The 25340-nt window shown below is 38.3% G+C and overlaps 1 protein-coding gene across 1 annotated transcript in view; it reads right to left on the reverse strand.

Annotated features, from left to right (window-relative positions):
• Chsy (Chondroitin sulfate synthase) overlaps positions 1 to 25340 on the reverse strand; it is a 186563-nt gene that overhangs the window by 21144 nt on the left and 140079 nt on the right. The window lies entirely within an intron of this gene.

Raw genomic sequence — 25340 nt, forward strand, 5'->3', positions numbered from 1 at the left:
TCGTGCATTTTCACGTATAATCGACACTTTAATATGTAGGTATTAATAAAGAATATTTTAAAAAGTTGTGCTCAGAATATATTTTTGTTTTGGTCGGGGCTTAGTAGTGAAGCTGTGTGTAGCGCTTAGGTCCATCGTAAACATATCCTAACCTGATAAAATACTGCTAATAATAATAAATAACATATTAGTTTGTTCTTCGATTGCAATGTACGATACACCCTCAGCGGCTGTCAAAGAGAAGCAAATCTCACTTTTAAGGTTAGCAAGAGTAAGAGTTTCTATTTTAGCAAATTGAAGTTTTTTTTTCTTTTTCAAATTAGTACTGTTGCTATACGATCATATTTCCAATGCGTTTTCGTTTTCCAACCGGCGTCAATCCCACCCGAAACGACTTTTTCTGTATGGGTATCCTACTTTTTTTCATTTTCTTCGACACCATAACCCCTTGCTTAATCTCATACGTGTTCCGAAAAAGCCGCGCTCTCCGCGGTTCGATAAGGCCAGGACTGTCTGGATACTGAAAACTACCCATTCGTCAATTTGTTAGCAGATACGCGCTCACATCAGAGGTGACTTTGAAAATGATGAATTTAATAGTCACCTTCATTTTTTACTTTTTCATGTAGAACGTCTATTCCCGTGAAGTATTGGAGCATATTTAATGTGTGTATCATTCAAGGTAAAGGAAGCGTTTAGCTTTTGTATAATAATCACGGGTTGTCAGTTTGAGGATTGGTTCATAGCAGCTTTCCAAACTGTTCGGTGTCGTGCCAATCTCTTCATTCCCTCATAGCGCCTTACACCGACATTTTCCCATGCCTGTTTCTCGTAGTTTATCGTTAGCATTTATCGATAATTTCTCCCCTCCGTATTTTCTTCTATTAATATGTTCATTAAGGATGGACCTAAGTCTTTTTCCTCTTCTTCTTGTGTCCTCCGTAGACCTCTCATGACATTTATGGGAAGAAAATGCACATTATCTGATAACGCTATTTTTAACGCTAGGTTAAAATCATTTTTATCAAAATTATGGAAGTCTGATTTCACATCAGATTAGATATCAGATCTTATGCATACATATACACGTACATATGTCTTCCGTCTTACTTAGTTCTCCGATCACGTTTTCACTGTTTTAACATTGGAGAAACATTTGAAAGGGAGTAAATTCTTCGACAAAATGATGAACTATAGTTACAAATTAAAACCTTAAACTAGTAATAATTAAACTATCGTTTCGTCAAAGGTCCTTACACAAATGCGTTGAGTCTGAGAAGTCACTCAAGGAGGTAGCGTCAAGATACTGAGAACGTGTCTTTTTGGTAAAATTTTCTGCATTTTTAGCGCTATCACATGACCATGATAAAACAGTATCTTCTCGTTTTCGTTTTCATGACAAACGACCTCGAAAATTCAAGATTATATACATGCTCCATGGAAATGGAGGACTACCTTCATAAGAATTATGGATTGACAGTGGATAAATAAATGTCGTTCTCACGGAAAACACATTTATTTATTTAGCATTAGTCCGAAAACAGCACATTTTGGCCTTTGCATCGGGCTTTTATCAAAAATGACAATGGTCACATTTACAAACACCCAAGCCCTAGGTGTAGGAAAACCTACCCAGATGGGAAACGAACCCTCAACCCTTGGAATGGCAGACGAGAACGTTACCCCGCCGCCATCGGGGTGCGTGCAATGGCACAATTAGCATAATTGTACAACAGTGCAAGCACCACAGCATCTACCTGTCTTCATTTAAATTATATTAATTTATTTGGGAGAAAAAATACCGAAATCCCATTGTTCCAAAATTGGTGCCTCCAAACTTGCCCAAAATAAGTTTTAGAGCACATTGAAATGAAATGAAATTATTGAATTTGTAATTCCTTTGGAACGTAATACCTTAATTATTCCTGTCCTAGCATTCTATTTTCCATTCTAGAATTCACTTAACTGTTATAAGTCCTAATCAAAGCGTTCCAAAAGTGCTTTTTCCCACTCACCACCTTTCCTTTACTCCCCTTCCTTTTCCCACAAGTCTGTCACTTAATGGGGCTTGAAGTGGATTTATGGGGGTCAATAAGAGTCTAAAGATCCAAAAGGATATTCTGCGGTGCCTGAAGTCCATACTGTCGGAGAAAGATCTGAATCTACTTCAAGCGTGGTATTAGCACGCCGCTCCTAAGAGTCTCCGGCTCTAAGAGCCCCTCTCTCCCTGTCGGAATTCGTTCCGCTGACGGTCACTTTTTCGCTAGCGAACCCCTCGTCAAATACTCGAGAGACAACTTGACAATCGCACTTGCCTACGCGATCCTATCCTTGCTGTCGACTGACGAAACCTCACAGGTAAAAACGTTGACTCATTACACCTGAAAAGGAACAACGAGGGGGAACGCTCTCCCTTGAGGGAGAGCGTTCCCCCTCTCTCCCAAGAAGATTCACAACGAGCCCTCCGTTAACAAAGTTACCCATTCCGTGTAAGGAGATGCGTTGGCTCGGGGTCTGAAGGACGAAGGTCCGCCCTTCCATTTATTTCCTCCATGCCTCAAGTTAACGTCAGATGGCCTGAAGTGCATGTGAGTTTAGGGGGATGTGACATAACTTCAGGGCCAATCATAAAAGGGACGGTATTGGTCGGATAAGACAAAAAAATTTTTTCTCACACCAAAGTAATGCTTTACTTAAAAAGTCTCAATGCTAGTCTCACATAATTCAAGGAACTGCGGGAGATACCGTGACAGTCACTTTTAACAGAGTCATCCGCTAATGTATTTTGCATTATTTCCTTTGGTCATGTGCATTACTATACACCAATTTCAAAGTGTAAACAATCATTCGCCTTGACCAGGACACAGGTCCGAATCCTGGCCAAAGCGGATGATTTTTACGCTTTGAAATTGATGCATTCTAGTCAAAGAAACTCCTTAAACCACACGTAAGCGTCGGATTCGATTAACGAGTGCTTGATCTCAATGATTTTTATCGCATTTTCATTCACTTGAGCGTTTCCCCGTGAGTTGCTTTTTTTGCGAAGAGAGGCGCCTTAATGGCACCTAATTGAATTAGCGTCTCCATGGAAGGTTGAGTGCACTACTCGAAAGGTGATTTCAACGAGGCAAAAATCCCAAAACTCACGGTGACGACCTTGATAAACGGCTCCAAAGAAGTCACGGCCGTTCTTGTTAAGGTGCACTCGAAATACCAAGCATCCAGCTACATCTTCGTTGTACCTTTCATGCAGACATGCGATGGTTTGGTGTTAGGGCACCAACCTTGTCATATATCTATGCGTTCAATTCAGGTTTTCCTCAAAGGATATTGCGGGTGGCTAGATTTTTCGTCTGTAATTGCCTCGATTCTTACCGTTGGCTTTCTTATGGTCCAGATTCGTGACTCCTTCCCATTAGTAGTTTTGCTTGGAGGATATACGTAATTTCTGGTCGGCTGTTTAGGCACGAGTATAAGTCACCACCTCTTCCAACAGCGTGCATTGTCTCTGGCGAGACTAACGATTAGGTGAGCGGTATTTGTATTAAGTCCTCATCTAATGCACACTGAACTTTAATTTAAATCTTATTTTCATGAGCTGTTTTTTTAAGTTGCGACCTCTCTTAGGAACTCAACTTTGCGCAATGGCAGCTGAATGTAAAGACAATAAAAAATGAATGGGAAGAGGAGACTGAGGGTTGCAGAGAAACCCAGGGTCAGTATCGGCATGTTCTTAGATAAGGATGTCAAGTGGTGCAACAGCGTAATGGCTCAACCAGTGGATGGTATGTCCTCTGTGGTCTATTACCCTACATACTGTGTGGTAAAGTAATTGTCACCACATTACGCTTATGGGGGAAGAAGGAAGTTCGCTCGGAAAGTCTTATCCCTTCTGAAATCGAATCCTGTTTATCAGGATGAGAAGTTGGTATTCTGTTTTCGGAGATATCTTCAATATGCTGGTATGATAACCTCAACTGCCTAATTTTTACCCCACTTGACAATATTTATTCGATCATATTTGTTTTATTATTGTAATCTACCGATTTAGGTAGGTTTTATATGGACACAGGCTACACAGACGGAACGGCGATTTTACCCTTGCCGCTCCCACAAAGTATAAGTAATTGCATATCCAAATTTTCTCTCCCTGACTGAACACTACATTAAGTATCTCTTCACTTCAGCATACTTCATTCCTTCCAACATGCTGGTCCTATTCCCACCCCTTCCTCGTTTGGTAAACATACTCCCTTCTACCACAGCCTTCAATATCCCGGAGTCAATTAAAACGCTCATTTTTGTATATGGGGCAAAAAACGTTCAATGTTTTTCCAGATGACATACTAAGGATTAATATTTTTTGTTAAGTTCTCCACGTGGTAAAGTTTTTTCTCAGAAAAATGTGGAAAGTTTGTTATTAAGAATTAAGAATTGTATAATTTATGTCGGAAGACCTTGTTTTCTGTTTTCGTTTCGAGTTTTTTTGCATGCATATGTCGTTATGATTCATTGATTCATAGTAAGTCTTCTGATTATCTATATCGGATTTTCTTGTTTTCGACGATTAATTACAATTTTGGCAATGTATGTATATGTATTCGTACCTTGAAAGTAGTCTAAACTTATTTATTGCATTATGGGATATTTAAAACTTCCTTTTTTGTATTTTTTTAAAACTTTAGTGAGGTTCATTTTGTGTTAGAAGTAAAATAACTCTCTACCAATGATAGCCTTTTAAGTGCAGATGATATGTGCATAGTTGATGTCGTATTTATTTATTTTTAATTTCATAGGGGCCTGCCAGCCACCGCTAGGGTGTGTGGCAGGGGATGATCACACATCAGGCTCTGTTTGAGACAAAACACCTTTCTCTATCTTCGCGGTCGTACAACGTTATTCTGATTCCTTGTCGTTCGTGGGAAAAATTCCATCTTAAATCTATCTATTCTGCACTTAATCTCTCGACATTTATGATTCTATGTACTAATAATTTTTATTGTTCTTGTAAAATATCCCCGTTTGACCAGAGAAAATAAAAAAAACGCAGACCAGTTACCTTAATGACATGTGGATATGATATAAGGTAAGAGCTTCCTTGGAAAAGGTGCACTTCGACACGTATTCTGAATGGTGGATATGGAATGTTCACTACAAGTAGACATTTCTCGATAATATGCGAACGCAATTATGTGCAAAGCTTAGACGCTAATTGATATCATAATATTTTTCCTCAGAAAACGTTCCGCGCAATAATAAGTTTATTTAGGAAGAAAAAAATGAAGAGACGAATGCCATGAGGGTTGATTTTGCATATATTGAGGGACTGCTAAAATATGAACTACAGCTGCAAAGCGCTCCTCGTAAGAATGAGTCAACAGAAATCTATCATTCACCAATCGTATGACTGATATTAGTGTTATTGGAGAGAAAATCACTCAATGTGAACTTTATGGTTAACCTTATGGCTTACGTATTAATATCACAAGACGACTGACAGCGAAAAAAGCACTCCCTTATTAAATCCTGTACTCTGTTGTTGAATAAATATGGCAGCTCTGTCCCAGAAGAGAAAAAGGGCGAGGAGAGGGAGTTTTCTTACGTCATTAGGGTGCGTGCCCTCTTCGCAAAGGTTTGTTGCCAACGTGATGCGCTATTGCACAAATGTTCCCCATGTGCGTTTGTGTGCGTGAATGTCAGTTAATATCTACGACAAATGGTATTCGTCGCTTCAAAACATCCGTTAAAAATATTTTGCATTCCCTTTGGATTTCAGTACCATGATGGTTAACAAAGTGATAATGATTTTCAAGTTTATCTGTGTGCGAAAGTATTAATTTTCGAAAATATGGAGTTCTTCAATCTATAGAAAAACCCCAAACCTCGGATATCCTTCGAGAGGGATATACATTTCATGTAAAACTGGATCCTATAGCACTGTGACAATTATGAGCATAAAAACATCTTCCTCAAGCGTCCAGTTGTATACTGAGCCAACAAAAAATAACAGACGTAAAAAGTGAATGACATATAAAACAACGACTTGTCTACAGAAAGTGAGCCATGGATGAATAAAATGTTTACCTCGTAAAAACCGTGGACTAAAATCACGCTGATCATTGCTAAGGATTTTCGTTCCGGAGAATATATATCATTCTTTAAGTTCTATCTTAGGTTGTATTTACACACGACCATGAATGCTTAATCCAATAATACTCGTATTTGATTATAAAATAAATTCATCAATATCCAGAAGTTTTGTAAATTATTCCAGTTAGCCTTTTTATTTCCTGGAGAACGGCTATTTCATTGTTACTAGTATTACCAAGTATTGCTTCGTCACATTGGACTTGGAGGAAGCATATTGAAAATATGACGAAAAAATTGGTTATATTTTTTAACGAATATTTTATTTGAGGGGTTCTTTAATATATGAAAACATTCACGGAAAAATAACCACGATGTCTCTTTTTAATGTTGGAAAATAATGTTGTTTTAATTAATGTTTAATAAATGTGGTCCATTCATCGTATGGACGATGTGGTAGCATGTGGGATAAAGCGCTTGATTTACTGACGCGTGGGCTCGGGTTTAAATCCAGGTAGCGTATCTAGGCACGAACAGCCTTTTACAAGCAGTGTCATTTTTAGGTTAAAGAGCTTTCCGGTGATGGGTGACATGGAAAGGGTGAGAATTTCACACGCAGTAGTGCTCGTTACGAGGTATAACCTACCCTAGAATCGAAAAACGGGTTGATGAACGTGGCCTTCACTACGATTTTGACGTGATATTTCAACCTATTCGGAAGAACTTCTCTATTTTCTGTATTTATTTCGCTGTTTCTTCTAGTGCTTCATAGCATTTTTTCACGCAACACTACTCATTATTCATTTGTTTATATTTTCTAGGTTGTTACAACTAGCTGTTAAACTCACGAACAAAGATTAATTCCCCCCAATCGAATACAATCACTGCCTTCAGTAATTTCTCTAATCCCTAGATTGGTTGCTATGTTGGTCATCCACAAGTTTTTCAATTAGAAGAGTGTTGTGGGAAAATTGATGTATAGCGTTCACGTCATTTATTTATTTTTAGTGTGTTTCTCCTGTTCTCATGGAACCCGACCAGGCAATCCAATAACCCATGTAGAGATGGAAATTAAGAAACAGTCATCGCAGCGGATTATTTTACGCCATTAAAGACGCTTGTGCTGTGCTGTGTAGGAGTGTCATTTACCATGCTACAGATGAGCGATATCTACGGGATACTGGGATACAGGATACTGCGAGAGTCACTCGAGTGAATGCTTAAACCATTTTCGGTCCTTCTGACAAAGTAATTTAGGCTCTCCGATTTTAGTCGTTCAAAAGATCATTTTTATCCTATAGTGTTTTAAACTATTTACAGAAGCGCTCAGATTCACTTGGAATGCAAGACCACTACAAAATATTGAATTCAGCTATTACCGAAATTATGCTACATTTTCCATTTTTTGCTTTCCCCTTAATATTATGCGTATGTGTCCAGACGAATGCTATTTCCCCATTTTATTCAAACGATGGGCTAAATACTTTGATCGCCAAGGGATCGTAATCCACAAAAATATATTTATTTCACTCAAATTAAAACCGTTGCCACTCGCGCGTGAAATCAATTGGTGCAATCTTTCTGAGGCTGCGTTTGAAGAATTGATTTCAAAACGACATTAATGAATCACTGAATCACTTGAGGAGGACGGTTAAAGGTCAAAGTAAGGCCGCACACATGGCAACGTCACTCAGCGATAGCCTTTGCGCAAGGAATATTCTTGAACTAGTGGCCTTCTATTGTGGAACACTGCGGAGTAAATTACGGCAGCATATTTATTTGCGATAGATTTAGTACGTGGGCTCCTAAGGAGCTGCCCTGAGATCATTTTAACTTGATTCCAAGAAAACCATGAAACACGACATCCTTACGTCGGGATTCAAACTTACGACCTTCAAGTACGCAATAACGAGCGTGTTAGGAATTGATAGAACATTTTTGAAGGTTAAAACACCTTGTTAATTACTGGTAGATTTTTTCCTCGGTCATCCACAGTCCCTTGGCGATTTTAATTTTCCGTTGGTTTAACTTCGCCGACGTCTTACGTCATGCATTTTAAGAGCGTCAATTTTGCACATTTACCATTGAAATAATGGATGCCAATTTATTTTGATAATGAATCAATTCGTGTGAGTATCCATATCGAAGTGTGCTTAATTTTTCCTTAATTTTCTCGTTATATCTGAAAATATATATTTTCTTTTTTTCTCTATAGTAAGACTGCCGTCTATGCCTTCTTCGGTTGGTATAAAGCTTTGATATAAGTTGTTACCCCTTCTATTTCTGGGTCATCCTCTACTTCGTTTACCTTTGGCAATGTTTATCTCAGCCTATTTTCACTAGCCTGCCGTCTGTTGTCCGTTGTATATTCCCATTCCATTGCTTCTTCCTTCTCTATAATACCCACTCATTTATATCGTCCTTTTAGCATAATTTTCTAATGTTTTCACTGCTTTCCCTGTCTATACCTGAGATTCGACGGAGTAGAGCTAAAAAAAGAACAAACAAACTCCGCGAGAACGCAAAAATGAAAATAACCTGTTGAAATGTATTTATGGGTTGTCCAAATTATCCATATTACCTAATTGCACGTGCCAAATATATGTTTATCTATCATGGAAATCACGCTGTCCTTCAAATGGCACAGCATTGAACTACCCTCTGGTCGGTTGCTTATTATGACAAGAAAAACTATTTTTATGCCTCCAAAATATTACGTTCATAATATTTGATTACCATGCTAAGTAATTTGTCATGAAAATGAAATACCTATGCCTTGGTATCATAGATTACGGCTTTTGCAATAAACTTCGATTCTGAGGAAAATAGGTAGAGATATCATCAGGGGACCTAATCCAGGAGTCAGCCTCGTGCTCACTGGATGTGATTTATGGGATTATCAGACGTATGATAGTAGAATATGCTTTTACTGTCCAATGGCCACAGAGATGTTTGTTTGTTGTTTGTGAGTTGAACATGATGTAGCCTTATTCCATGGGGTGTTTCAGTTCGAAGACGAGAGACCTATTGAGGAAGTTTTGTAGGTATTGTGAGGTGCTAGAGCCTTTCCTTCACTTTTCTGTGAAATTCAGAGTGGAGGGTGGAAGATAGTTTCTTTTCCACGAATTTTTTGGATCCAGAAGATCTAATGGCTTGAATTTGAAGAGGGGTTGTTCAGAGGTATCATTCAGAATTAGAACAAGTACGCGTTATGTATAATCACATTAGGATGGTGTCAAAAGACCCATCTGATCACAGTTCACAGCATTCATATTGATCCAACCGCGTCAGGGTCCACCAGTTAGCCAGTATATTAATTATTAGGTGAGGTTGCGGTCATTTGCACCATCAGGGATAGATGGGTAGATTGAGAGGTTGAGGAATGCTCAGAGAATGGGGAAAGAACGGGAGGAGAGAAACCCGGCGTCGGTATTAGATACTCTTACGCTCCAAGGGGTCATATGATTTAGCGTCCCATCCGACGGACGGTTACTCTCTATGAGGTGCTCTCCACATGACACTCAAGTACCGATTGGAAAACCACTGAAAATTCCTATCACCGCTGGGATTCGAACTCGGAACCTCTGGATGGGTAGCCAGTAAACTATCTACCGCACTAACCCTATCCTTAGCATTTTTCAGTGCCATATATTTAAGTTTATAGAAATTAGATGTCACTAGAGGAAAAATCACATGAGGCTCCTCATTCTTGTTGCTTCCAATATTTCAGTCATTATCTAGGTTGTGTTTTCTTAGTAGAGACAATAGAAATATTTGGTTGCCGTATCCATCCAAAATCTATCTTAACAGGTAGAATACCAATAATTAAAAAAATTCTGAGAGTAGTATTTCGAATATCCAGTGGAAACCTCTGAACGTTTCCTAATTTCATAGTTAACAATTTCCGTAATAGGTCTAAAATACTTAACACAGGATCACTGATCACAAAACCGTCTCTTGAGTAAACCTCAATCATGTAGATTAGTTAAATTCAAGTGCTTGCGATAAAATTAACCGCGACAAAACAAAACGTACCAGGATTGCCAATAGGAAGTCAGGCGAATCCATAGCAACAGAGTTCTTTTCGCAGGAATAGGCGCGCGAGGTACTTTACTCGAACGTAGTTTAAAAGAAGAGCGATGAAAACAATGTCTCTTCTGCATTTACCAACATTTTTTCATAATTTTTCAATGCGATTTGTGTGACTGGAATAGTTTACGGTGAGTGGGTAATTTTTGAGAGTGCGTGCGCGTTCAGCCGTTAAGCTCGGTCATGCCAGGTCACGTAGGAAATGAGCTCCGCACGACGAATTTCGTGACCCTTGTGCGCCCGGGGACACATGAATAAGTGGTCATTTCCGAGGGGGCGATAATGAGGGATAAAAAATGCAATTCCCGGCGTCCTCCGTATTTTTTTGGGGGCCCCATAGAGGCCTGAAAGATCTGCAATTACCGTGGCACAAGAACGCAGCACGCAACTGTTTATCGCTACTTTTTACGGAAAATTAATGTGAGATTTATACCACGCTTAAAATTTGTGCTGCAGCAGAACTATCAGTAAAAGACAACTAAAATCCAAAATAAAAGATCATAAATAACACAGTAAATAGTTTATGTTTGCAAATATATATAGTTAATTTTATAATTGCTAAGATTTTTTATAATTTTTAGTATATTTTTCAGTGGGAATGGCCCAGCGTTTGCTTTCCAACATTATGCCATTCTCTTTTACCGTTAGACAAAATCTGAAGGAAGTCACCGGGTGTCAGATAGGTCGTTTCACTGGTCTTCTGTGGACTCCGGTTCATTTGGTTCACATTCTATGCTGTCGATTACTCGCCAATCAACTTCTAAGTCGTGTTCTATTTTGCGCTATGCGGAAAGGGCTGCGAGTTTGCTGATTCTTGCAGGCTCCGTTAAAACACGATACTCAATCTGAGTTCATCCAAGAATTAATTAATGTTGTGTAAAATAAAATTATTATATGATTCACAACCATTTGTTTTATAAGCTGAATAAATCGCGATATTTTGTTTGTGGTTTGTTAGTACTGCTGTTGAAATTTAATCATTTCAGGATTAAATATTAAATACAATTAGTTATTCTTTACAATTTTACTAAACTATGTTTATGAAAGTAGCATCGTGAAAAATTAAAATATGTATTGTAACTACTTTACTAAACTATGTATTGTGAATACTTTCTTTCATCCATTGCAACATAAGAATTACGATTATCTGAGGTAGTTTAAGGATAATTTAGAAAAACGTATTACTCCAATTCACATCGATGAAGAATAAAATACCAAGCATGGAAGTTCTTCCTTCTTTTGAATTAGTAAGCGTAATTGAAAAGAAATTAGGCGAGATTACTTCCGATTTAATTCTTGTGTGCACTACAGTGCATTTTGTAGGCGGAATTTCAAGCGTAGGAATTCTCGCAGCTCTTTTTTCGCCATCCCTGCTATCAACCCCATTCTGAATCTCTGTACTCGCCTTTTCCCTCGCCCCGCTCCTCATCCCTCCGCTACAGCAGTCCATTCTGGCCATTCGCAAAAAACTTAGCGATAAGGTTTTACAGGTTTGACATTTACCCTGCACTGGGGTCAGCGTTCACGATCCACAGCCCGTATATCTGGCAGGCAATAAAAGAGAAACGTCTGCCGGAGATGAGTTTACGAAATGATGGACGCGTTTGATGTCGCTTGCTATCCTATGGCGAATTATTCCCTCACGAATTTAATGAGATCGATGGCCGTTTTATCTTCTTCCGGCAATATCGCTTCATCTATGGAGGAAGTCGGAGGGCGAACGATATTTGATCTTTAGCACGAGAGATGAAATTACCCGAAACGACCAAACGAGACGCTGGTTTTCATAAAAAAATGTTCCGGAGAATTAGATAGCCAGGAAAATAGTGCTGCATGATTCTAAATAAATAAAATCAAGATCAACCCTTTTTCAAGGTAAATCAGAGATATCGTCCCTATGAAAACGGTGAAGATACAATTTTTTGCTTCAGCGACATACCAATGGAAAGACAAATTCTCAGATCCTTCACAAATTAATTCGTTCAACTAAATGTTAAAGAGTCCAATTGGGCACATGGCTTCGAGTTGCCTCTGGTTCGGGAATATCTTTTATGGTTCTTATCTTAAGATATGCGATATATGTATATTGATGTTTAAAAATACATATGTATATATATATATACCTGTGTATATATATATATATATATATATATATATATATAATAATGGGCTGACACAATATAACACAAATAGAAAAGAATAGACACATTTAAAAGAACACTCACACGGTAAATTGTTCGAGCTTTCTGCCCTCTCAGAGGCCTTCTTCAAGAGAGACTATATGAGTCTCTCTTGAAGAAGGCCTCTGAGAGGGCCGAAAGCTCGAACAATTTACCGTGTGAGTGTTCTTTTAAATGTGTCTATTCTTTTCTATTTGTGTTATATTGTGTCAGCCCATTATTGTGTCGCTCGTGTGAGTTTTTCCGTACAATCGTTATATATATATATATATATATATATATATATATATATATATATATATATATATATATATATATATTTCTTTATATAGATGTTTTAATTTAATTTTTGGTTACAAAACTAAATTTTGTGGCATTAAGATGCGTTCTCAGCAATATTTTTTTGTAAGTAACAGTTGAACACTTGAGGAATATCTTCAAAATTTTTTAATCGGCATCTCATAATGTGTGTTAATCTAAATACTCAATCAATCAGTGATACCCGAGATTCACCTACTTCTTTATATATTGTGACATGAAATAAGATATTTTGAAGAAAATATTTTTATATTTCTCAGGTTCGGCCATTACGCATTTAAAACCAATTTCTGCTATTTGTTCTTCTAGCTTAGCCAAGTTAGATATTCTTCAGGCGTGATGTCGTGGAATTTGAACGTAATAATGGCCAAATGATAACACTTTTCCACCAGATATTGATTTATTACGCGACCGGAGATGCAGTACACCTCCGATCATTATTATTGTATTCAAATGAGCTAATTCTTACAATTTGTACCATTTTTCGACTAAAAATATCTGCGATAGGGCAGGGTACTACAATGGGGTGCAAAGGGCTAGATTTTTGTGGTAAATTTGATAGATTTTAATGCCTTAATCTGACAATGGCTTCTTTTCAACGATGGTGACTAGATGATTTGAGACCAATTTAAGGTGGAATTCCTTTACATATCCTTCATGGCATAGTGAAATTCGCAATGGAGACATGTTTATGTCCAAATTTAGATCATTTTACAACCAAACGATGCCAAAATGCGATCAAATTATTAATAATGGGACAAATTAATTAATATTTATTTCCTCGTTGATGGCGCACTGTTTTCATAAAGCAGGTAATTTTTGAAAGATTCCGCGTTTTTATACGTGATATCACCCCTTATATATATTCAGCAGAAGAGAAGACAAAAAGGGGAGGAGAACATTATATTCTCTCGAAATTTAAAGAATACAAAAAATATTTTATGGTGCGTGACCATAATAAATAATAAAAATATGCGCTAGATAGTTTATCTACTGTTATCTTTTTGGTCGCAAAAAAAGTACCGTTAAGGTAAAACTTGATGTGGTATCCCGAAATAAAAAAAGATCCCGCGCCACTGTTCAGGGCACGCCACTCTTCATAGAGAATAAACAGAGTGAGTGCTGACAGTGATTACCTGCTTGAAAGTCAGGATTTACAATTATTCCTTTCCGTGGCTCAGTCAAAGACGAGCATTTCAATGGAAGGCACCAGCATGAAGCACATGATTTCAGAAACAACGGACTAACAGTGTCCTGCGAATTAAGGATGCTAATGCAACAGCTATTCTGGGAAACGAGGTTATCTCTTGAAATGCTCCCACCCCTCCATTCCACCGACGTCCACCGAGAGAGGACCCATTGTGAGTCGAAGGCGGGGCAAGGCCTTGGAATCCTCGGGCCAATCTCTCGACGAGTGGACACGATTTGTGTTTCGTGCACATGTTTGCGTTATGGAGTCTTGTTTGCGAATCTTCTCTCGAACATTAACTGATTAACAATGAGCATCCTTGCACATAATGCCTCACTCCCCCCACTGCCCACTATTGATTCTATGCAAACGATTATGGATTAAAAACTCACCGAAATCATCCTCACAGGTGGTTTAATAAGCGAGGGTAAACTCAATACAATGCGAAATCACATATCTAAGTAAGGGGACCAGTTCCTTTCCGGGCTCATTACGGTTTTACCAGGAAGATCTTATTCCCGAAAACTCACACAGCTATGGATGTCACCGAGGATATAACTCCGGCTCTCAGATCAATTGACACATGCTCTTGATCAATTACTGTACACCCACTAGACTGCCACGCCCCGTATCTCACCAAGAGATGTAGAAAATATTGATTTAATTGTATCAAAAAGTATTTAAAAATTGAATTTTCCATAGCTTTAGCTATTTACTTTGTACAGCGCCTTTCGATGCTTATGCACCTTCCTCATGTACAAAACATCAATGACGAATGTATTATTTTGCGTATAGGTTGAATTGCTCAAATTAGAGCCTTCCATTATTAATGTGAGATACGGAATAATTTAGTACATTTTTAAAATTAAAGGTTGTACTTTGTTGAGGATGAGAGTAGCGACTTTTTAAACCTTTTACTTTTTTCCCGGACACCAATGAAGGCACTAGGTAGGTATTTTTTCCTGAAACCCGGCGAGTTAGCGATAATGATTGCTCACGGAAAGAGTCCAGTCGCCTCGGGGGGCTCAGGCGCTGCCAGCCAATTGTTCATTTGCATTCGTGGGGGGTCGAAGTTCATCACAATGGGGGAGGGTAAGGACGGGAGAGATACAGAAGAGGGCGGAAAGAGATGGAAGTCTTCCGGTGTCGCAAGTGAATGGATGAATAATTTGTGTCGATTAAAGTGCCAACTGAGTGAATGAATGAGCTGAATTATTTTTGTTTCGTCCTCTACCAGTCTATTCCTTCTTTCTCCTTCCCGCCGCCGTCTCTTCCGCCATTTCTCCTTCCCCTTATTTTTCTGTCTCCCGTTCTCCTCTCCATCCCATCCTCTCGCTCGCTCCTCTCCCTCCCATCCATCCTTCGCCCTTTCATTCGTTTGAGTGCAGCTGTTGATATAGGAAGCTCTTCGCGAGATCGATGTTCGACAAAGCGTACCGTCGTCCCAATTCTCTCGTGGGGACATGCTTTTTTTTGGCGAGCGCGAACGAACGCGGTGACAATTCGAGGTCGCCCGTCCGTCGGAGAATGGCTCTCAGTCTCTCTCTCTCTCTCTTCCCTCCCCCACTTCAAATACGTTCGGATAGCCCATTCAAAGTTCGGTCGGCAAATCAAACAGGGCGATAGGCATATCACTTCACTCTTTGCTGCTGTTGTGCGAAGGCACTCGAACCTTCGATTTTTACCAACCCTTATGTATGAAAGGAATCCGAGGCAAAACTAAAAAAAACACGACAAGAAGGGTCATGGGTTTAACTCCAAGGCAGGACCCTAAACCTGAAAATAAGAGAAAAACTTGTTTTTTTTTGTCCCAAATTCACGTTTTTATTTAACTCCCTTGTATTTTACGTGCAGTGATATGCTGGGTTAGGTCAGGAAATGTATTAGACTAAAATATTAATTTGGTTGGTATTTTATTATTCACCAAATAAAATTTTTTAATCATAATTTTTGGAAATTTCGTAATGTGTGTGGTCCCGAGAACAAAGCACAATCAGCCTGTCAGAAATTACGCCACTGAGTCCAATAACTCAACGCTTTAACTAGGCAGGTCATAGGTCGCGAGGGACGGTTGTGAAGAGAGATACTCATGTAATGAGTGCATTCCCGTCTGCACGTTGAGGAATTTCTGTAAAATTTCTTTGGTAGCGTCTTTTTCGAATAGTTGATCCTCGTGACACGCTCGTAGCTAACTACATTGAAGTCTTCCGCTTTGATGTCACCGAGGATTAGTGCTGACACTGTTAAGTAATGTCTCCTGAATAATTCTTAACTTTTCGTAATAAAGCGGACGGTTGGCGTCCATCATCATCATAGGAAGTGGTTTCCGGCGTGGCTTAAAATATCTCAAAAATTTTGTTAATTCCACATCAAAATCTAAAATACACGACCAAGGTTTCGTTGTGATGCAACATCTTCAGGTGAGTTACGTTTATTATCCACAAGTATACAGGCACCTATATATACAATGTTGGCAAGATTTGGCTTGTTGGTGTTGAGAAACGTGTAGCGAGGGAGATGGCAATGGACCGAGTAAGGGTGCATTTGCAAGTTTTGGTGAAGGCTTGCCTATTAGCGGGGAAGGAGGAGAAGTTTGAGTTCAATTACGGAAGAGAAAGGAGAGGGGAGTGGATGCACTGGTATGAAGTTTGTCGGTTAGGTACTTGGATATTGTAGTCTTTAATCTATCAGTACCTGTTAAATTATTTTAGACGTTCGCTTACAGATGTGCATTTATTCGGTCGCAACTTTTACACCACACAATCTCACTTGCGCATTTATGGTATTCCGAATTTTTCTCTAGTTCTTATGGTCGGTAGCACCTTAAATGAACAAAATCGCCATGGTGAAATTTGAAGGGAGGAAAGAAATTCAAAGGAAATTCGAACGATAAGTCCCAAGAATTAGGTCAACAGACTAAGATTTCAACCAAATAAAGGGAATGTTCTTACGATGGGAGAAAAACTGGAACATAATATAACTTACATTGAACAGGGAAGACTTGAAGGATCCATTCAAACTATATTTGAATTTTGATTATATTAGTCAAAATTGCCTTTATATACATATCAGTTCTTCTGTAGAAATTTCCACCAAATCACTCTAGTTGATAAAGGAACAGACCCTAACACCGACTGTGTTGATTATCCACACTTTAGGGGTTAGATTGAGTTGAGATTCACTCCCAAATTTTAAAAATAATCTTCGAGACCATGACTGTGGATGGATTGTTAAAAATGTACCGTGTTACGCAAATCCTCTTTTAAATAAATTATTAGGCTTTTACATTTTATCGAGATAATAATGAATTGAGTGGTAACCTTGAAAATAAATGCTTAACCATCGAATTTATATTCTGTCAGTTATTATGGAAAGGAGAGGTTGCACTTTGATTTGCTACTTTAAAAATGGAACACGTGCCTTGTAAGAATTGAATATTGGCAATAGACTCTCTCTGTCTCTCTTCGGTGATGAGGACTTACTAGTGCTTCCGTTGTCATGCACATTCCCGAAGAATATTGGATTCCATATCCTTTGGCTCTTTGATAGGAGATGAGTTGCATTTTATTTCTGCCTGCGACACAAACCTATTTTACGAAACACGAATCGATGGTAGCAATGTTTAAATTCTCGGAACCTGCTGACAAGTCCAATCGGGAGACAGCAGGATAGTTATGCTTAATTTTTCTATTCTTGTATGTTCTTATATCTGTACAATGCAAATATTACATTTTGCTTATTAAAAGCTGTATCACATACACTTATTTAAAATGTACTATATTTTGTTTATTAAAAGCAGTGTTTTGATATCACAACGTCATGTAAAAGAAATATCGGAAATAGTCCCCACCGCAGTTATCTCTGTAGAATAATATATCAAATTAATAAATCGTATATATATTATGAGGCAAAAAAATAGTTAATTTAACAATGCAAATAATTAACGCATTACATTAATGCGCACGGATATTACCACGAAACCATATAGTCACGCTGCTCTGCACGGCAAAGTAATCACAAGTTGTGGTGAGCCAGCAACAGAAAGCGGAGCGGATTCCTAAAGTTACCTTGGGTGCGGAGTCGCATCGATCGAAGGTGGTGTTCATTCCCATTCTATTGCAGGTGTTTCGAGGAATCTAAGCCCACGGGCAGGGATTAGACGCAGACGCAGGAGAATATTTCTCACAACTGATCCTTCCGGTGGCGCATTCACTGAGATGAGGTTATCTCTATCCGTTATGTTTATGTTTCTTTTACAAATCTGAATTTCAACATCCGTTTTGCGAAACAGAAATATATTTTACAAGTGAAGGGTTTCAGTGAGTAATGCGCTTGTCACCGGCGTCCGCAACGAATCCACGCCTCAGCAGAAATACTACTCGCTCGTTAAATCAATTCGCGCAGGCCGAGGGGATTCACGTCCGGCGAATGCGCATCATTTTATGCAACGGCTGCGGTGCAGGGATTTGAATTAATGTCCCGTGATTCCGGTGGCGTGACCCAGAGTTAAGCTGCATGAATATGTATGCACACAACACAAGTTCATCCACTGTATGTACAATGCATATCCACCGAGGATATCTACGATACTCATTGGAGGAATAGATTTAATTCAGTTCTCCTATACTGTACTCATGAAATCCAAGCATGGATATGTGGATACTATGTACACACATGATAATCCCTAAAAAAAAGCTAAGGTAGACATTATAAAAATAATTGATTTAAGTTTTAGGCGATAGAGTACGCGTACGCGTGAATATCCTCACCATGCTTATACTTGAGTTTGTTTGATTCCGAACATAGTTTGAAATCATCAATTTTAAACAGAAATAAAAATTTTAAAATTAATGCTTAGGATAATTAACGCACTTAAACATGTATGTTTACACGAAAGTGATGTTTTTTTAAATTTATCAATGATCTAACACTGGAGGGAAAGTTTAACTCTACACTAAATACATATACATACACATATGTGTCGATAGATATCTAGCCTTTAATATGCCACAATTATATCCCCTACATTTCCCCACGCAGATTGGCTATGTGATGTATGTGAACGTATTTTGCGTTGCGTTGTCAATTGTGCATCAATTGAATATGCTGTGTTTAGTGGGTTGGAAAGGCCTTGTGAGAAAACGGTTAGCCGATCGAAGCCCCTTTGGTCTTTGCTCGATTCTCCCTAGAAAAGTGGGAGTGAATTGATTCATTCCTGTAATTTTTTAGTAGACTAGAGATTGATCAAGAGGCAGCAAGGAAATATAATTTTAAGTGAGAAAGAAACATTACTATTTGCAACACGCAGGTACTTATATTTTTAACTGAGTTTTCAGATTTTTTAAACACCATATATCCTAACTATAATTGAAGAAAGCTATGGCATAAACACTGCCAGGTATTCCCTTTTATGGTACGCATTTAATAACACTTCTGAGGTTTTAAGTCTGAACTGGAGATCCATTCCATAACAGTGGGAATGAACGCTCTAGCTTAAAAGCTCGTTCGGACCAATTGCTTTGATTGGTCATCTTCTTCATTCCGCAATAATACATGGTTCCTTCTTACAGATAGTAACACAACCGATTATTTTAATACGTGTAACAAATAAATTTCAAAACTGTGACAATGGCTGATTCGGAGGTACGGCGGAGAATATGGGACGCTGCCCAGAGTTACGTTATTTTTATTTATTAATTCTATTTTATAAGAAAATTTTCCACACCAGAATATTTTCATTTTGTAGTGTCACGTGGTTTAAAACCATAGAATGAGAAATATTTACAGCAAAATACCATTCCTTGGTCCATTCTCAGCCAAATAGAGCCTACATCATGAGTACGTTTGAAATGGATTTATTCGGACTGCTACAAAAGGAAACAAAATAATGGCGTATGCATCATTTGTGGGCATCCAAAGTAAGTTTGAAATTCAAAAGCCAAGCAGACTGTGGAAATTAAACAGATAATAAGTCAATAAAATACCGCTTGTTTATCCCAACTCGTAAATCAGCGCCATACGTGTTTCGTCGACTCGCGTTGCGTCTGGTACGTAAATAAAACGACGCTTAGTCGTTGAAATGGGAATCACCATAATTTTGACATTTTATTTCCTCCAGTTGCGGTTAAAGTACAATTGCGAGGGATAAAATTTGTCCACAGAAAACATTGGTCCAGGACTTCAACTTCGATATACTCTGCGAGCAAAATTATGCGTGGTCACTTCTCAAATAACGGTAGAGAATCTGTGGTGAATAAATTTAAAATTGAAAAGATAACTGTGATCCTAGGTAATCTAGGTCCATTGATGTCCCTTCGTACCGATACGAACATAAGATTGATACCCATATACTTCAAGTTTTGAGATATTAAGTGAAGTTTTTCGAATAATACAATAATCCTGTTATTAGAGAGTTAGAAAGATTTGTCCGTCTTGAATGTTTTGAACGAATACTGCCGGCGATTGAATATTTAAAAAGGTTTAATTAAAGCATTTCCATAGACAAAGGTGCAACGGTTTATCACACATGGGAAAGTTCAAGTTTGTTACTAGGTGAGCTATTGCCTTATTCCGTCAGGATTTTACGATAATGAAATATTGGGGTTGTTTCCCGACTGCGTGGGACGTTCTTTTGTTCGCCCGTTGCGTGACATTCCCTTAATCCCGCGACGCACACCTGGTCGCGTCGAAAAGAAAGGTCATCCCTACACAGTCTGAAGTAACGTTCGATTACAGCATGCTCGAGACGTCTGCTCAAGCGTCTCGAGCATGCTGTAATCATGAGACGAAATATTATGAATGCATGTGGTTGTTTTTATTTTCATATCTAGATTTGCTTAAAAATTTTATCAGATATATAATGTTTAACCTCTTCAAAATTACGAAAATCTTTTATTTACTGCTTTTAATTCGGCAGGACTCAACACAAGTTCCATCGAACAAATAAGGATTTGACGCTTGTCATTCATGTGTCTTAAACGTACACTGTAATCTGGTATGTTATTTGTGCATTGAAAACGCTTGGAATATTACAACATTCCGGAAGTTTAGCTTCCGTTTTACTATTTAAAATAATCCGCTAATTTGAACGTAGTCAAATCCGCACGAATGTTTTCGAATCACGCACTCGGGAGCTGCTTTGGTGAAAAATAAATTAAGAAGAAATGCGAAGGAGAAATGCTCAGTAAGTGGGAGGGTGAAAGCGCGTTGATATCTTCGTTTGCTAACGTGCTCAGCGGTGTGAGGAAACAGAGCGTGGGGAGGCCGGCGGGAAGGAATACACTCGTGGAAGACGTGTTATTGTACATGAGGACGGAAACAGTTAAGTCGAGCTGAAGACCATTGAAACGATGAGACCGACTGAAGACGACGCTGGAGGGGATGACGGAAATGCAGCAATTACAGCTTAGCTACCGAGGAATGAGGAGGAAGGAATATACATGTCACCAATTAAGGCGCAATGACCCCATAAAAACTACAATTATGGGGGGGGGATAGGAGGGGGAAGAGAGAGAAAAGACACAGTTCCAGGCGGGTTGATCGATACGATTGCCGGACAGAAAACATCTCCCAGGAAGTGAGAGTAACTCAGGAGCCCGAGTTAAGGAACGAGTTCCGCGCCCATGGTAGTAACTGGCAAAGCAGATACGTGTGTATCAATCATTTTTCGATTTCAGGCTTAGAATAATATTTAATGAATTCTAAAACCATTACAGACCACAGGTTCTTTCACAGGTTGTGCATCTATGAGTGAATCGTATTTCTACCAATAAGTGTATGGGTCGTCCTGATGTAAGGCCCTGTAATGTATATGGTAAATTTTGAACCGATTTAATAAAACTATCTCCAAATGAAATAAGTCTATGAAATATATATTAATGCTCTTCAAACGTATGGACTATTTATATCGTAATACTGCGCACGATTGTTTGAACTCTCTGGCTCGATGATTCCTTATTATTATTAGCATATTCCAAATCAACAGAGCGATTCTGTACACATTGCTTCACCTTTCCTATAAAGCTGCACCAAAAGGGACATTTTTTCTGGCCTCTCTCCCGGTGTGATATTCCTTTATTCCTTTGTGTACATTAAATAAAATTAATATTCAAATCAAGTGCAAGAATGAGCCTACATAATTACACCAAAACCATAGATACCTGTATGTATATGCAATTAAGTTTTAGCGTTGCGTTCGCTATTGGCAACTTTAAATTATTTCAAAATCTAGTCGTAAATAGAATATTGTTCCCATTTAGATAAAATATTATACGGCAATGTTCAATAAATTCTATGGAAAAGAGAGGATAGCCCTAACGCATAAATAGGATAGAAGAAAGATTTTAACTGAGACGTTCTTGCTGTAAATTTCGTATTTTTCTTCACGGAATCAGAGGCTCGGCAGCCAATGAGAAATATCTTTTTAAAGAGCGTGACTAATAAGTAATTAGTGAGAACAGGACAGCTGACTAGGAAATCGCACGAGAATATAACTGAATACGGAATAATTATTTGGTAACTTACAGTTAAGTAGAATTTGCATGGGCACAGGCTAAACGTGCCTACAATTCTAAGCCTCGCCTAACAAGACATAACCTGACACCCCACACCACAATAAACCCTTCTTCCATTCTATATGGATTCTACTTCCATTTATTCCGTCCAACATGTCTATTTTGTTTCTACCACTTCCTCGCTTGCCAAATGTTCTATCCTTTATCACAGTCTTCAAAGTTTCAAACATCAAAATACGCAGCCATCTTTCCTGCCTCATGGATTTTTACCAGAAACCCTCTCTATCCTCCCTCCAAACCATGCCTAGAACTTCTTTGTTTGTTTTCTTTTCCGTCCTCTTAACCTTTTCCATCCTTTTAAACTCCCATATCTCAGAATCTTCCAAATCTACGCCTATTATCTTGCTCCAACAACCAAGTTTCCGCGCCATTAAAAACCATGTTCCATGTCAAAGTTTTCACCTATCTTTTCTCAAATACCCTGCTCAAAGTCTATTGCCATCAATTTCCTTCTTGAGACAGATACTTTGCTTAAGTATCTGTCTCAAGTACTGAGTAAGTAATGAGTTTAAGTACTTACTAAGCTCATATCTTTTTCTCATATCTCGACTATCTTAGTTCAATCCACTTCTTAGCTGGGAAAACTATTTCACCTGATTTAGTGCATGTACTCCAATTTTAACGTTTAAGATTCCACTTTTTGGAAAACCTCACAATCTTCGTTTTGTTGACATTGATCCTCATCTCGAACCTATCGCACCAATTTGCTAATGCACTCAATTATGCTTGTAATCCTTTGGTTGCTGATTGGCTGACTAAAGGTTGAATATCCGTAATGTGTTATGATTTCATATTACATATTTAGAGTTTAATTCGTTTGGCTGCGGCCGAAAATAAATCTCAATTGGAACAAATAAAGATGCTCTTATAATCTGGAATCTAATTCGCCTTAGGTTATCATCTAACACAAAGCTCCTTTCATTAATTCAATCTGGCAGGCAGCCTGCATTGTATTAGGAAGATAAATCTGGTCTTCAGTCAGGAGGCTCCGCCCTGGCCTTTAATAGAGCGTTGAAAAGTGTTATGGACCTGATTTTTATAAACCCCATGAAAGCTTACTTTGGTGTATTACTGCAAATTGGACTGTGGGGAGAAATTGGCTTCATTTCAAGTGCACACCTCTTCTTTACTTCATGCAATCCTTTAATGAGCCGGTCATTCATTTCATTCTTGGAGCAATGAAAAAAATATCTAAAATTCCATGACCGAATTTTTTAATTACTTATTTTTTCCGACTGTGGATACTTTTATTTGAAGTCGAAAAATCTCTTTCTCTATATACAGACGATATTCCTTAACTTGAATGTAGCAGTGAAGATAATGACACTGAACTTCATCTATTGTTTTCTGTCGACCTGTACTAAGGCTTTCATCGTCGGGCCGGCAAATAAATGATCTTTTCACTTCTCCTTAAAGGTGCTAACCTTCTTTTTTTTAGTTTTTCTTCCATTTAAAATCCAGCCCATGCCAATGTCATTACACCCCCGACTAACGCTTCCTCTGCGTTGTTAATTAAGCGGTTGCAGCGTTGCCAGGGAACCCTCTTCTCCCTTACTCTGCCCCCCTCCCTCTGTCCCCCTCCCTCAACATCCACAGTCTTATTGGCTGTCTCGGGCGGGATCCAAAGGCTCACTTCATCTTCTGTCCTAGAGGGTTCCAGGAACGAATTTCTCTACGCGACTCTTTTTATTTTCGTATGCCTTATCTAATGCCCATGCTACGCCAGTCTTATGAGCGCTAAATTACGAACGTTAGTTATTCTGCGCGAAATCCAGGCTAAACTATTCCGAGTCGAAAAACGCGTAGGTAATTCAGCGAAGTATTAAAAAACATCAAATTTTACGTTTTTCCGGAGTGGCTAAGTGGATCAATTCTAGCAAAAAATCTGAAATAAAATATAATTTAAGGTATTGAAAACCATTTCAGCCTCGTTCCCTCACATTCGATTTGAGCTCTCCTAATTGAGTTTCCTTTTGCAACTTCTGTCCGGCGTCCATTTCAAAGCTTCGTGAATTTTTTATCATGGGTTTTTATGTCCTGTTGCATGCGTTTTACAAATATAGCATTTCTATGCTATATTTGTAAAAAAACTATATTATAAAAAAACTATTAACTATATTATAATACAGTCAATTTCCTTGTAAATACCCTTACTAGGATTTTCCTTGAATTTATCATATTCATGCGTATTGCGTCATGTCAATAGCCTATATTTTAGAGCCAAAAGACATATTCGATTTTCTAATAAATTAAAATGAAGTAAGTATCAACCTTTTGGTTATTAGACTCAAGTTGTGAAAAATCATTTAAATTAAATTAATGAACGTTTGTAGCGTCCGATTCGTTATTAACGTATTTCGCTCAAAAATAACACATTTAGCTACGTTCTTTATCAGCTACGTTCGTACATTAATCTACGTTCTTACCAAGTTTTTGATTCCCTATTATTCTATTTTAGAAATTTGGTGTCCCACCACCATTTTTAGAAATACATGTCACGAATGGGTCCATGTTCGGAGAAAATTGGCCATTCCGAAGAAATCTCCTCCTTATCAGCACGATTTTCATTGTGAAAATGCATATATACATAAATTATGTATTTAAATTCAGTACAAGCATAGAACTGGAATGTATAGAGCCAAGTGAATTTTCCCACGCTAGTAATTTGCTTCTTGAAAATTTTCTGAGCGACACGATTACGAGTGTTTCATTCGGCTTGGAAAAGTTAAGAAAAAATAATGAAAATGGTGAAAAATTCGAACAACAGCAGCAAAAATTGAACTTCGTGTATTATTTTAATTGAATTCGTTACGCAGAACAACAGAGTGCTTTTCCAGAGGAGAGCAAACGAAATGTTTTCGGCATATTTCCGTACACGACATGAAATGCGTTTCCCCCACCATT

Source organism: Hetaerina americana, unplaced genomic scaffold, assembly GCF_022747635.1.
Source record: "Hetaerina americana unplaced genomic scaffold, ioHetAmer1.1.p SCAF_6, whole genome shotgun sequence".
Lineage (NCBI taxonomy): Eukaryota > Metazoa > Arthropoda > Insecta > Odonata > Calopterygidae > Hetaerina > Hetaerina americana.